Source organism: Electrophorus electricus, chromosome 2 (genome assembly GCF_041902795.1).
Source record: "Electrophorus electricus isolate QZ-2024a chromosome 2, ASM4190279v1, whole genome shotgun sequence".
In the NCBI taxonomy this organism is placed as follows: domain Eukaryota; kingdom Metazoa; phylum Chordata; class Actinopteri; order Gymnotiformes; family Gymnotidae; genus Electrophorus; species Electrophorus electricus.
Window position 1 is genome coordinate 6,440,166 of NC_137498.1, and position 14,286 is coordinate 6,454,451.

Below are 14,286 nucleotides of genomic sequence, written 5' to 3' on the forward strand. Positions count from 1 at the left end.
ACATGCACTGCAGACCTGTGTGTGTGTGTGTAATGTTGCTGGCCCGAGTGCAGCAGGACGTACAGACTTCCTTGACGGTGCAAGACATTTATTAACATTAAACACATACGACACAGGAAGCACTCACACATAACACAATAAACATGACTCTACACTTAACATTAAACAATGAACAGATATACATTAACACGTGACTACACAAACTAACGTTGCGGCTACAGAGCTCGAAATTAACACACATGTAGCGACAATAACCAACAGCGGTGCACATACTCACAGGTTTAAATAGACAAACAGTAAACCCTGCGCAGGTGTGTGCAGTCCCGGAGGGCGTGGTTACAAAACACACGTGACTCGTGGGGGGCGGAGCGTTCCGTGACGGTGTGGACGTGTGACTGGGTGCACAACTCAGTAAACTCTTATGAGTTTACGTGTAATTAAAATTTCAAACCAAAACGTATTCAGTTTAACATACTGGCAGGTATTTTTTCCAAGTGCATTTTACACTGATAAAATCCTGTCAAAACCGCAATCCACTAGGTGGACCTATACTACACTTAAATTATATGGAAACACGAATTAAAAAAAAAAAACAAACAAAAAAAAAACGGTAGATAAGACTGATATAATTTCTAAAAAGTAAAAAGGCAAGCATTCCTTTTATAAGATTGATGTATATTTTACTGAGATAAAGACAGTCATACTTTTAACCAGCACATTATTGCAGGTAAGAAAAGGATTTTGTTATGCAGATGCTGAAAGCAACAGTACCAAGAGGCTGTACCAAATATATCTGTGTGTGTGTGTGAATGTGAGTGTGAGAGAGATGCGAATAAAAGTTCGTCAGAGTTTCATCTGAATACACTTCCTCTCCACTATAAGTGTAGCTGTGAAGTCATTCAGTAGACTGTATTGAAGAGTGTGTACGGTGTGTATCAGCAGTCCTGCTGTAGCTGTGTGTAGTGTGTGTGCAACTCAGTAAGAATGCAGGTGTGTGTTTATCTGCTCCTTGTGCTCCACGCTGCTGATGGTGAGTGTTACCTTCTCTCTACAGGTGTAGACAAGTGAAGAAACACGTCACCGGGAAGCGACCTGGATGAGGTTTGAGGACATGTAGCTCGATATCTGACTTATTTACAAATCCTATTAGCTATCGTTGCTGTTGGCTTCCAGTGTTTGTTAGCAATGTTAGCAGCTTTTGTTCTAAACTAAAGGAGAAAAATATGGACTCCAAACATATCTTGTCCACCTGGGTTAAGGGAGAATGAAGTCATTTTGTTGACTTTATTTGTTAAGTGGCACTGAAATCTGCGCTGTGGTTCGGTCCGGTAGAGAGGAACCGGTGCTAATTACTTGCTAATTAGTTACTTCAGACCAGCATACGATAGGAATTGTAGGGACATTACTAAAACTGATGAAATTAAGAGTATTGTGACTCTTACAAGCATCATTTTTGCCCTATAACTCTGTACATTTACAAAAACAATTTGTTTTTTTTTTTATCATGGTGTGGTATGTGAAATGTGCTCACTTGTTTATTTCTGTGTTTGTTATTTATTCCTCTTGCTCATTCTGTGTATGATGCAGTTCTTGTCCACTACCCACTTCTGTATCCAGCTGCCTGTGACAGAGGTCACACCTCATTGTGGTTGATTGTATATGTGGTGCAGTCCTTTACATGTGGTGTGTGATGTATGTGTTTGGTGCTTCTGTGTGTTTGCCCAAGTGGGGAGTGTGGGTGGGTTTGGGGGAGAGACTAAAGAGAATTCTGATCTCATGAATTTTGACGTACCAATAATATCCCTTATTGAGCTAGCAGTCAAACAAGTTGGTATTACTCTATTTTACTGTGGAGACCAGAGGAGGGGCAGAGCTCACTACCTGCAGGTTAAAGAGTTGGACTGGTACTGAATAAATCCATTTCCATTAGGAGGTCTCAGCTATCAGGACTTCCCAGAGGGTTTCAGCCAGACAGCTGTCTCCCACTGTGAAGACAAGTTTTTTACTTGTTATGGTTTAACAAGTAAAATGGTTTATTATGGTTTACCCCCGTGCTGCTCAGGGACACTGACTATAGTACTTGCTGACACTTCCTACAGTGTAGTGACTCCAATTAGGCTAGAGCCCTACTCAGCTTTCCTGAAACACAACCCATGCTTAACGACATGGTCAACTAAAGTGGCCCAGATCTCATCCGTGATGGTTGCTCTTCCTCCCCCTCGCTCTCCAATACTGACCTCCATTGATATCCAATCAAGATATCGAGCCTGTGGCCTCTTTATAGTGCTCAGGTTCTGATTTCTAAGTGTCATTAGTAAAATTCGTCAAGTGTCTTCACCTATGAGTACTGGGTTTGGTTAATTGATAAATGGATGCATCAATTGCATTTGAGGGTTTTCCATAGGAAACACACATATTTCTGTTGAATGATGTGTCCAATATAGAGAATTGTGTTTAACATATTGGGAAAAAAAATGTGTTTTAGAAATACAAAATGAGTGTAAATCAGAGAAGGTGCTTTTGGTTTAGTATAACAGGTCAGGAGCTGGGCTACATGAGTTAGTGGTTTCAATTATTGTGTCACATGTCCCCGTTTTTGTGTCTTGCAAAAAACTGTAATATCACAAAAACAGTACAGTTTCCCAGTAAGCACCTCTTCCTCCTAGCAAACTTGGAGCACTGTTTAACAATTTAACAATACATAACTAAATAACACACACACACACACACACACACACACACACACACACACACACACACACACACACACACAGCTGCTGCAGGATGGCCAGATCCACATCTGAAGGACTTGGAGAAAGACAATTCTACACACACAGTAAATGTACATTCAAAGTGATACTTGTAGATGCAAAAACACCCCCTCCCCCACCCTGCCCTGCTCTCTCTCTCTCACACACATACACACACACACACACACAGACACACACACACTCTCTCTCCTTGTTGGGTGCTTGGGCTTCGAGTTCTCCTATGTTGTTCCTCTTATCTTAGATGCTTAGAAAAATTTACAAATAAAAAATGAACAAATGAGAAAAAAACTAAAACCATAAAGACAGTACAATTTCCCAGCATGCACTTCTTCCTCCTCACATATGTATTACTAAACTTGGTGCACTTTAGCAATACATAAATAACACACACACAGACATGCATATGCGCATGCTTCGTTTTGGGTTCGTGAGCTTAAAATTCTGCTGTGCTGTTCCTCTGAGTGGTGTGTGAACGACATGTTTACTTCTTTCACTCACGCATGAAGACGGTCAAAGTCATCAAATCCACATCAGTGACAGAGATTCAGCTCTAAACTTCATGGTTTAATCAGTCACTCACTAACTGACTCTGGCAGCATAAATTCACTCCAGTGACTGTTTTCTTATTTAGTCCCAAGTTGTTCTGATGTCACCATAGTCATAGCTACCAGTTTACAGATGTGAGAATTCCCAGCATGCACCGCTTCCTCCTCACATATGTATTGCTAATCTGTGTACACTGGGTGCTACGTGTGAAATGTGCTCACTTGTTTATTTCTGGTTGTGTTATTTATTGCTCATTTGTTCATCAATTGGTCAGGAGGCTTGGACAGCCCATGCTGCTGCTGCACACACACACACACACACACAAAACACACACTGTTTCTGTTAGTGGTATTTTTTCCTCACTTGTTCATTCTGTGTATGATGCAGTTCTTGTCCACTACCCACTTCTGTATCCAGCTGCCTGTGACAGAGGTCACACCTCATTGTGGTTGATTGTATATGTGGTACAGTCCTTTACGTGTGGTGTATGATGTATGTGTTTGGTGCTTCTGTGTGTTTTACTAAGTGGGCAGTGGGGGTGGGTTTCAGGGAGAGGCTACAGTGAGTTCTGATCTCATGAATTCTGACAAGCTCATCATATCCAAGACGATACTACTCTGTGTTACCATGGAGACCAGAGGAGGGGCAGAACTCACTACCTACAGGATAAAGAGTTGGACTAGTGATGAATAAATACATTTGGCAAGACAAGTGAGGTATCCAGGTCCAGCTTTATGATGGGTGTGAAGACCCATTGTGCAGAAAATGCAAAAATAAAAAAAAAAGCAAATTCATTAGAATGGAAACGCGTGTGCTACAGTTCCGAAATGAAGTGCAACTTCAGAAATGCTGCAAACTCAGTCACAACACAATGGAACTGTTTTCTGAAGTTGCATCACATTATTCAAAATGATGTGTGCTATATTTTGGAAAAGTGTTTTCTGAATTTGTAGAGCGTTCATGAATTTGGATCAAGTTTGTAATCTGTAGCATGTGTGTTTACCTTCTGTGTTCTTGAAAAGAAACAGTAAATCAAACATAATGTGGAATACAAGTGTAGCAACAAGAGTGAAGGTGAAGTAGGTGAGACACTGATTCAGAGATGGAACTGCACCTTAACAACCACAGCACCACGAAAGGTACCAAATACAAACAGTGCAGACTGACTCTGATTATTGGTTTTGCCAAAGTCATATCTGGGCCCCTACCATGAAAAACTGAATGTCACTCACTTTATTGAAATAAATAATTTTTAAGTAATATGTAATTATTGTTACATTTTTAAAACACATTGTTTACTCTCCCATTTCTTACAGTCCATATATGGAATATAATCTGTAAAAATAGCCTGTTTTGAAATCACTGTTTCTCTGATGTCATGAGAACCAGCTCATTTACTTATCTCTGCCTCTTTGGCCTACAGCAGTTTAACCCCTAACACCTACATTGCAGTTCTCAGACATATTTCAGCTCTTAGTGCTTTTTAAATGAAGCACAATACAGGGCAGCCAATCAGAACAGAGCTCATTTATCTTACATCTTAAAGGAACAGCTACAGAAACTGCCTGTTTAATTCCAAGGGATAAAGAGAGGTTGGAAAATAGCTGTGTAAAACTGAATTATGACTCTTTTTGGAAGATAACGCCACAAAAACATTGTGAGAGGACACCAAAGAAAATTATAAAATAAAGGAAAAATATAAGACACTGTTTCACTGTTATATTTAGTCTGTATGTGAGGGAGAAAGATGGGGAGGAATAATTTAGTTTGCACTTGAACACACTTCCCCTCTACTGTGGACATTAGTGGGTGGAGAATTTCAGTGGAGTTCTACTGAGAGAGTTGTAGAGTTCCAGGTCATAGTTGTGTGGTGATTCCCACAGGCAGACTGTAGTCTGCGCTGCAGTTTTTGGAGCGTTCAGTACACTGTAGTTTTGTAGAGTGTATAAGATGTGTAGCAGCGTTACTGCTGGAGTTGTGTGTAGTGTGTTGTGGAATGCAGCTGTTTTTTTATCTGCAGATGTGTCTTTACTTCCTTTTTGGTAATGATGTGCAGACGAAGTCCTGTGAAGCCTTTGGGGTTCTTCCTTATTGTACTGCTGAATGATTCGAAGCTTTGGAGCATTGAAAGCTGGTGACAAAACAACGACACCTGGTGGTTCTCAGAAATTACTGCAGCCATTGATTCAAAACTGCGCAGAACTATGAACTATACAACACTCCATCATCAAAAAAATGATGATCAGTAATGATGTTTAGTAATTAAATTCTGCAGTAATTTGTTTAAAATCATTGTTTCCCTTTTTATGTGAAAACATAGTACAAAACTATACTGGGAGACAACAGGTTGACGTTATGAAACATTTACCCTCCCTTTTGGGTTCTATAATTTGCACATTTCCAATTTTTTAATAAAAAGATAAAGCTTCCAAGTTATAGGACAGTGCCAAACTTATGAAACAGTCTCAACTTCATCCTGTGATCTGTGATGTTTGAAGCTTCAAAGAAGATTAGTCTCATGTTATTAGTAACTTTAGTGGTAATAACTTTAGTGGGAAGGGAGAGGGAGAGAAGGAAGGAGGGAGAGCGAGAGAGAGAGAGAGAGAGAGGGAGGCAGAGACAATCTATAATCAATATAATCAGACATTTACATCTTATAACTTGATGGTCATGCATCCATCATACCAACATCTATTGGGAAATCTCTTAGTGATTTCCAGTACCATCATCAGTTGGCTGGTACCATCAGTACCATCAGGTGACTGGACCTGCAGCAATTAAGTATGCCATATATAATAGTTAAGTATGTCATATATAATAATAATGGAGTATGTCATATAATAATAATTAATTATGTCATATGTAATAATAACCATTTTACATGTACATGTGCAGCCATGTTTAATAGTGAAGGCCTTTATCTGGTGTGTTTCTGCAGGTTGCATGTTGGTAGGGAATTTGAGGACAGACGACATCACTGCATACGCAGGAGACTCAGTACTGCTGCCCTGCTCCTGTACTGAACCACACGCCAAACCTGAGAGTTTCACCTGGGAGAAATTCCAAGACTTCAGTCACACTGTGATCTCCACTGAGAGTAAACAGTACAGAAACAGAGTTCAGCTGGGTACTGTTCACTCTCCAGGAAATCTCTCTCTACTCATATCACACCTGACTGAAGAGGATGAGGGAGTCTACAGGTGTTATCTTACAAACCAGAAATATAAAGACATCAGACTCACCGTTAAAGGTAAAACACTGTTTTTGATCCAAATCCAACTGCAAACGATAAATCCAGCTTTAAGGTTTTCTTAGGTATCCACACTAGCAAAGTCTTGGTTGTCTGAGTTACTTGTAGACTTTCTGCTGTTATATTTGTTGTTGTGCTGTCATCTGTGCACATTACCAGTAACGTTTAGTTCAGTGATGGTCAAATACTCCTTTAATTGTAACAAATATCTTGTGCAGTTCAAGTAAGAATTTCTCAGGTTTTTAACACACATGCTTCTTTGTTTTGGATTTTCTGTTCCGACCCCTCGTTTGGTTTTCCTGTCACTGTTTTCATCTTTGTCTACTTTGCATTCGTTAGTCTTTGTATAAATATCCCTTGTTTTATCGTCTTGGCTGTGGGTCTTTGAACGTGCGCGGTCTCGTCCTCCCGTGAGTTTATTGTTGTTTGGTAACGTTATTAGTCTGCTCGTTATTCTAGTGTTTACTGTTTAACTTCCTTCTTGGTAATGATGTGCAGACGAAGTCCTGTGAAGCGTTTGAGGTTCTTCCTTATTGTACTGCTGAAGGACTCGAAGCTTTGGAGCATTGAAAGCTGGTGACAAAACAGCGACACCTGGTGGTTTTCAGAAATTATAGCAGCCATAGATTCAAAACGGCGCAGCACTATAAATAATACAACACTGCACCGCCTTCATATGTCATAAAAAAAACGGATGATCAGTAATGATGTTTAGTAATTAAATTCTGAAATAATTTGTGTAAAATCATTGTTTCCCTTTTATGTAAAAACAACAGGTTGGCGTTATGAAACGTTTACTCTCACTTTTACCTTCTATAATTAGCGCATTTCCATTTTTTTTAGTAAAAAGATAAAGCTTCCAAGTTATAGGACAGTGCCAAACTTATGAAACAGTCTCACTCTCATCCTGTGCTTCAGTGACATCTGAAGCTTTGACCTTCATTAGTCACGTGTTGTTAGTAACTTTAGTGGTAATATTAATGGTATTATTCACTTTAGTGCTAATAGTAACTGATACAGGCTTCGGTACACAGTGCGATACGAGCTTTGATGCCTTAGTATTAAATGTTACATCACAATTTTATTGTTTCTGCACAGTTCCTGTATCGTTTTTCTCCCTTTTTGGTGTTCCATTTAATCAGTGTTTAATTTGCATCATTTGGTTAATTTTGCTGTTGTGTCCACCTGTTTTGCAAATGAAGAACTTTCGTTTACACATGTGCGTCAAGTCCTGTCTGCTTCTGCGTTACATTATCGTTCTGAAAACTGCACAGTGTGCAGATCATTAATGTAGGTGGACCAGCTGGATCAAAATCACTAATGTGTTCTTATTTTAGCTTTTTGATTTGAAACATCCCTCGACTTTGACACACATTTATTAACACATAACACTTACGACGACGGCACTCACACAACATAAACAGATAACACGAATACATGTAACACTGGCAGGAACATGACGGCAACATGAACATATACGTTTAACATGAATACACGTAGGACTAGCAACACAAACAATGACCAACACTAATGCACACACCAACAGGGGTTTAACTACACACAGACACACACAACATTAAACCAGGGGCAGGTGTGTGCCATCATGGGGGCGTGATTACAGAACAAAAAGTGACTTCAACTGCAGGCGGTGGGCCGTACCACGTGACCAGTGGCGAGGGGAGCGTTCCGTGACAATTGCTGACTTAATATAAAGAATTCTAGTGAAGGCTTCCACACTGATGCTCTATCAGAGTTACATATATTGTCTCTGACCTTTATTTAACTGTTAGTTTTGTGGCATTACTTAAGACATTCACAATCATATAAACATCAAAATGGAACACTTTATTTCAGGACCAGGGCAAACGCATCACTTTCAGTACAAAGTAATTTACAACAGAGTCATATGGGAGTTTCATTTCAGCTTCATCATCCAGTTTCAAGAACAGGAAGGTACTGCATGGTTTGAGGTGCTCACATCTGTTTAGTTTTACTAGTTGCCTCACTTGCTAAGCGACATCTGATCATTATTATCACATACCGAATGTCTTCTATTGGTGTGGTTCTGTAGGCTGTATACTAGAACATCACAGGAACTCCGAAATCACTGCATACACAGGAGACTCAGTACTGCTGCCTTGTTCCTGCACTGACCTACACACCAAACCTGAGAGTTTCACCTGGAGGAAATGCAACACAAACAGAAACTCATGGAATGTGATCTCCAGTGAGAGTGAACAGTATAGAAACAGAGTTCTGCTGGGTACTGTTCATTCGCCAGGAAATCTCTCTCTACTCATATCACAGCTGACTGAAGAGGATGAGGGAGACTACAGGTGTTATATTAAAGACAATGAATACACATACCTAAGACTTTATATTTCAGGTAAAACATTATTAGCAACCACATTCCTAATACCATTGAAAACCTCGTAAGTCGATTTAGCCTGGCTCTCCACCATGAACTTACTTTTTAAACATACAAATAAATGTAATATAAATACGTTCACCACACACTTTATTAGACACACATACCTCACATTTTACTAAAATTCAAAAACAGCACATTTAAAAATAGAGAAACACCATTACATATTTATGTATCTATCATGTGGACCACATTATCCTCAGATATTAGTCACCAGACATCCTCTGTCACCAGTCTAGAAAAGTTAAACACAACTAACATACATTTCACCTGCCCTCACTGAACACTTTCAGTACCTCTAATAAGTGAATGTGTAGGTATAATTATAGACTGTGTCCACCTGGTGTCTTACACAGTTTGTGTGTCACCCGGCACCCAGGACATCACTGGTCATTTTCTGACCACAGATGTCCCAGTATATGTGGATACTGAACCATTCTGCACACGTCAGTCCTCTGCACACGTACAGTGCTGGAGGCTTGGTAGTGGGTGTTGTACTGGTATGACTGGTTCAGGTACAGCAGTGTTACTGGATTCAGTGCTACTGGTAGGTTGAGAGTGTTCTGCCAGTGAAAGATATCCAGCCAGCAGTGGTTCAGTGGTCAGACACTGACCATGACTGGAGTTGGAGGATGGTTAACACTAACTGTGTATTACACCAGATGGGCTAGAACCACTGACTCTACAAGATTCTTCTAATCCATTTATATTTTAATGCATGTGACAGAGAGCATAAACTTGCATAAATTCTGTAACAAAAGGATGTTAAACATTTCCCAAATGTATTTGTTTTGTCTTCATATGATGGTTCAAAGAATAATGTCACTGGTTGTACAGGTTACTTCATAACAGTAGTGTAACATGTCAGTGTTTCTGCTCTCTCTAGTCTGCAAGGATGTTGTGAATCCTCCCACAGTGCTGAGTGGATACGTGGGAGGGTCTGTCCTGCTGCCGTGTTACTGCACTGAACTGCTGGCCGAGCCAAAAACCATCAGATGGAGTTTTATAGAAGAATCTAATGTCATCTACCCAACTGACCAGACAAACCGTTACACTGATAGAATTAAGCTGGTTGCTGCTCCAGGAAATTTCTCTCTATTCATATCTGGTCTGACTAAAGAGGACGGGGGACAGTACAGGTGTATCATCAGCAGTGATTATCTTATAGAGGTCAAACTCCAAGTAACAGGTAAACCAACCTCTTGTGTATTTAATGTATGAAATGTTGTTGACTGCATATAGTGACTGATCTGTACCAATAACTACTGTACTACATAAAACAAAAAATCTATCCAGCGGCAGGATCTGCAGTTCTACTTCTGTCTGTTTCTAGTTACATCTTCTGTTTGTATTTGTATTTCATGCCTGTAGTTAATGACTCTTGTCTTCTGTCCTGTTTAGGTTCTAGTCAGTTGTATACCCATATTACACACGACTTGTTTAGTTTCCTTATTTAGTTACTACTGTTCTCATTTGCTCTAGAGAGAGGGGGAGAAAGAGAAAGAGGGAGAGAGAGAGGGGAGGAGAGAAAAAGGGAGGGAGGGAGGGAAGGAGGGAGAGAGGAAGAGACTCGACCCAGGAGCCCCTAATTCATTCACTCCCAAAAAGAGAGAGAGAGAGAGAAAGGGAGAAATGGAGAGTGAAGGAGGGAGGGGGAGAGAGAGAAAAGGAGGGAGGGGGAGAGGGAGAGATAGAAAGAAAAAGAAAAATAAGAGCAGAGAAGAGTCTCCTCTCACAGCTGGTGCTGTTCATTAACACACACTAACACTAACACATCAGGACCAGTCCGAAGTACAATCAGACCAAACCAAATTATTACACTTCACAAACTAAACTACATCACCCACTGGAACACAAACACAAGCACAAAGCAAAATGCAACGTTATCTGGCCCTAAAACGTCAGTACACTGTAGCAGACGACCTGTACACAGTGACTGACATTAAACACAGAACCACGTTGACAAAGTCCAGACTCAGAGAACACAGCCTGGCCGTCCAGACCAGCTGATATAAATGTCATGGCTGCCCAGAGACTCTGTCAGCAATGTAAATATGACACTGTAGAGACAGAGCTGCACTTCCTCACTGAATGTGAAAAATTCATCCAAATACGGAAAATTTACTTTACAAAATCTGAGACGATCCACCCCAACTTTAAGTGTCTGTCTAACACTGAAACTGCCCATCCTACTGGGCGAAAAGAAGGAAAGCAGCGCTTTAGCTGGGTGATGCATATCTGCCTGCCATAAGATGAGGGACAGTGATTAACCCACCCAAACACACACACACACACATGCATACACACACACACACACACACACACACACACACACACACACACACACACACACACACACACACGCATACACACACAGTTTATAAAAGTTACCTAACTATTTATTATTATTAACTATTTATTATTTTACATCCTTATTATTTATTTATTTATCTTTCTTTTCACTTCTTCCCTTTTACTTCTTCCAATTATTATTATTTCAGACCAATTACAGTTTCTCTTCAAGTCTGCTTGGCCAAACTGTACATACATCAGTTCTGTAGTACAAAATCTAAACATGTTAAATACATAACAGCCCTGAACCCTCATTAATTATAACTGATCACACTTTTCTAATCTTGCAGAGGCTCCATATAAACCTGTAAATCTTACTGCATTGGACACTGACACAACAAGTCCAACAGCTTCAACTAAACCTACTACTACAATGACGTCTCCAACAGGTTAGAAGACATTCAGTCCATCATCTACCAATGGAGGTAACACACATTGGTTTAACGAGTGCGGGGCAGGATGCAAGCGTGATTTATCTTTGATGCGGTTTTAAATGAAAATGAAAGCACACATGAACATACCGTGTGAACGTCGCATACACAGAGTAATACATGCGATTAATGCAAAATAACTGACATTAGTGTTTGGAAAGGTTCAGGCTTTATATGGGAAATAATGAGGGTGAGACTAGACCCTATGGACAGCTAAGTGAAAGAGGAAACACAGGACCCCTGTGTGATGGTGGTGAGGGGTATTACGGTAGCACCCACACCCCCCTTAACACGGGGCTCCTGTGTGATGGTGGTGAGGGGTATTACGGTAGCACCCACACCCCCCTTAACACGGGGCTCCTGTGTGATGGTGGTGAGGGGTATTATTGTAGCACCCACACCCCCCTTAACACGGGGCTCCTGTGTGATGGTGGTGAGGGGTGTTACAGTAGCACCCACACCCCCCTTAACACGGGGCTCCTGTGTGATGGTGGTGAGGGGTGTTACAGTAGCACCCACACCCCCCTTAACACGGGGCTCCTGTGTGATGGTGGTGAGGGGTGTTACAGTAGCACCCACACCCCCCTTAACATGGGGCTCCTGTGTGATGGTGGTGAAGGGTGTTACAGTAGCACCCACACCCTCCTTAACACGGGGCTCCTGTGTGATGGTGGTGAGGGGTGTTACAGTAGCACCCACACCCCCCTTAACACGGGGCTCCTGACGTGCATAACAGTTGACAAGGGAGCCCGAGCCCGGCGTCACACAGCAGGGTCTGGAGAACCTGGACAAGGACAGGTGGAAAAGGAGGAAAAAAAGGGGCAAGTCCATCGGGTGAGGGGTGGAAACAGGACTTTGTACCACAACCAGAGACCTGACAGTAGGCTGGACAGGAGACGACTGGGTTCCAGCTTGGGCAGCGGGATGGACGGGAGCCCGGCTGAGAGTAGGAGCACGGGATACGAGATAACAGGAACCCGAACCACAGCTGGGATTGGGACAGTTACAAAGATATGAATGGGAACAGACAAAGGCAGACACTGGGACTGGTAGGGTAACAATGAAAAGTCGTGTCAGTCCAAGCACAACAGAGATGTGACAGGAGGTGGCCAGGCCAGGAATGAGGGAGCATGTCTGCAGAGAGAGAGAGAGAGAGAGAGAGCGAGAGAGAGAGAGAGACCCCCCCCGGGACAGCTATTCTGCTCAGGTGAAGACTAATCCACTCCATGAGGACTTGACCCAGCAGTCCCTGTTTCATTCACTCACAGAAAATGACTGAAGGACACACTGCACCTACAGAACCTGTAACCTCACACTTAGCCATCCTATTAACCACCAGTAACACAGTGAACCGAAGACTTTTGCTTTTACAAACTGTACATACATCAGTTTTGTAGTACAAAATATAAATGTAAACATGTAAAACGCATGAAAGCACAGAACCTTCAGTACTTTCAACTCATCATATTTTCTATTCTTGCAGAGGCCCCACATTCATTCTGTTCATCAACTACCACTGAATTTAAGATGCATTTGTCTAATAATATTCTCCCATCAACTCCATAAAATGATTCCCCACTATATACTACTACTACGAATACTAATAATAATAATAGTAGTAAACGACATTTAGTTTAACATTTAGTTTAAGAGGGAGTGTTTGGAAGAGTAAACAGTTCACAGCTGTGCTAAATAAATGTATTCTGCTGCTGTGTAAGACTGGGGTCAGTGTTTGTTGTGTTGTTACAGTCTCTCCTCAGACTCTGCCCTACATCCCCTTTGCTTTGGTCACTGTGATCTTCCTCCACATTATCGTGGCTGTGGTTTATTACACCAAAAGATTAAAAAAAAAAAAGGTAAAAATCTCATTAGCAAGCTTTTATAATCAGATTGTTTTCTCATTGTGTCCATTAACATCCATTTTACCATGTGCAGAGTCAGATCCTGAATGAACTGAGTTGTTCTTGTTCATGTGACCTGCTTCATTGTCAGAAATGAGCAGAGTTCACTATAACACTGCTGGTGGAGATGAAACAGCTAGTCTGCAGTAGAGAAGAAAACCAAGAGAAATCAACAGACCAGCTACAGACCTACACACCTGTTTAACAGACCTGCCACACACATCTGATCAGCGTTAAGTGGCACTGAAATCTGCGTTGTGGTTCGGTCCGGTAGAGAGGAACCGGTGCTAATTACTTGCTAATTGCTAATTAGATACTAGCATAAAGTAGGACTTGTAGGGGCAGGACAATCTAGAACTAAATTCTGACTCCAACAAGCATCATTTTTGCTTGTCTGTAAAAAATGTATTGCGTCTGTAAAAAATGTATTGCGTTTTATTATTACATTATCGTATTTTTCCCAAAGAATATTTTTTTCTGCATTTTATGTGTGTATTTCTATTGAAGGATTTTTTGAAATTTGAATTTTAAATAGCATCATATTTTTTTTCTGTTCTTAATCATGTCTTTTAAAGTCAAATGCCAAACTTTTGGCTGTACGCATCAC

The 14,286-nt window shown here is 41.0% G+C and overlaps 1 long non-coding RNA gene across 1 annotated transcript; it reads left to right on the forward strand.

The window, feature by feature from the left end:
* The first annotated feature begins 983 nt into the window (after window positions 1–983).
* Window positions 984–8,803, forward strand: LOC145659995 (uncharacterized). Its single transcript, XR_014126213.1, has 3 exons — window positions 984–1,030; window positions 6,256–6,567; window positions 8,639–8,803. It is a non-coding gene; the product is annotated as an uncharacterized LOC145659995 (long non-coding RNA).
* The last annotated feature ends 5,483 nt before the right edge of the window (window positions 8,804–14,286 follow it).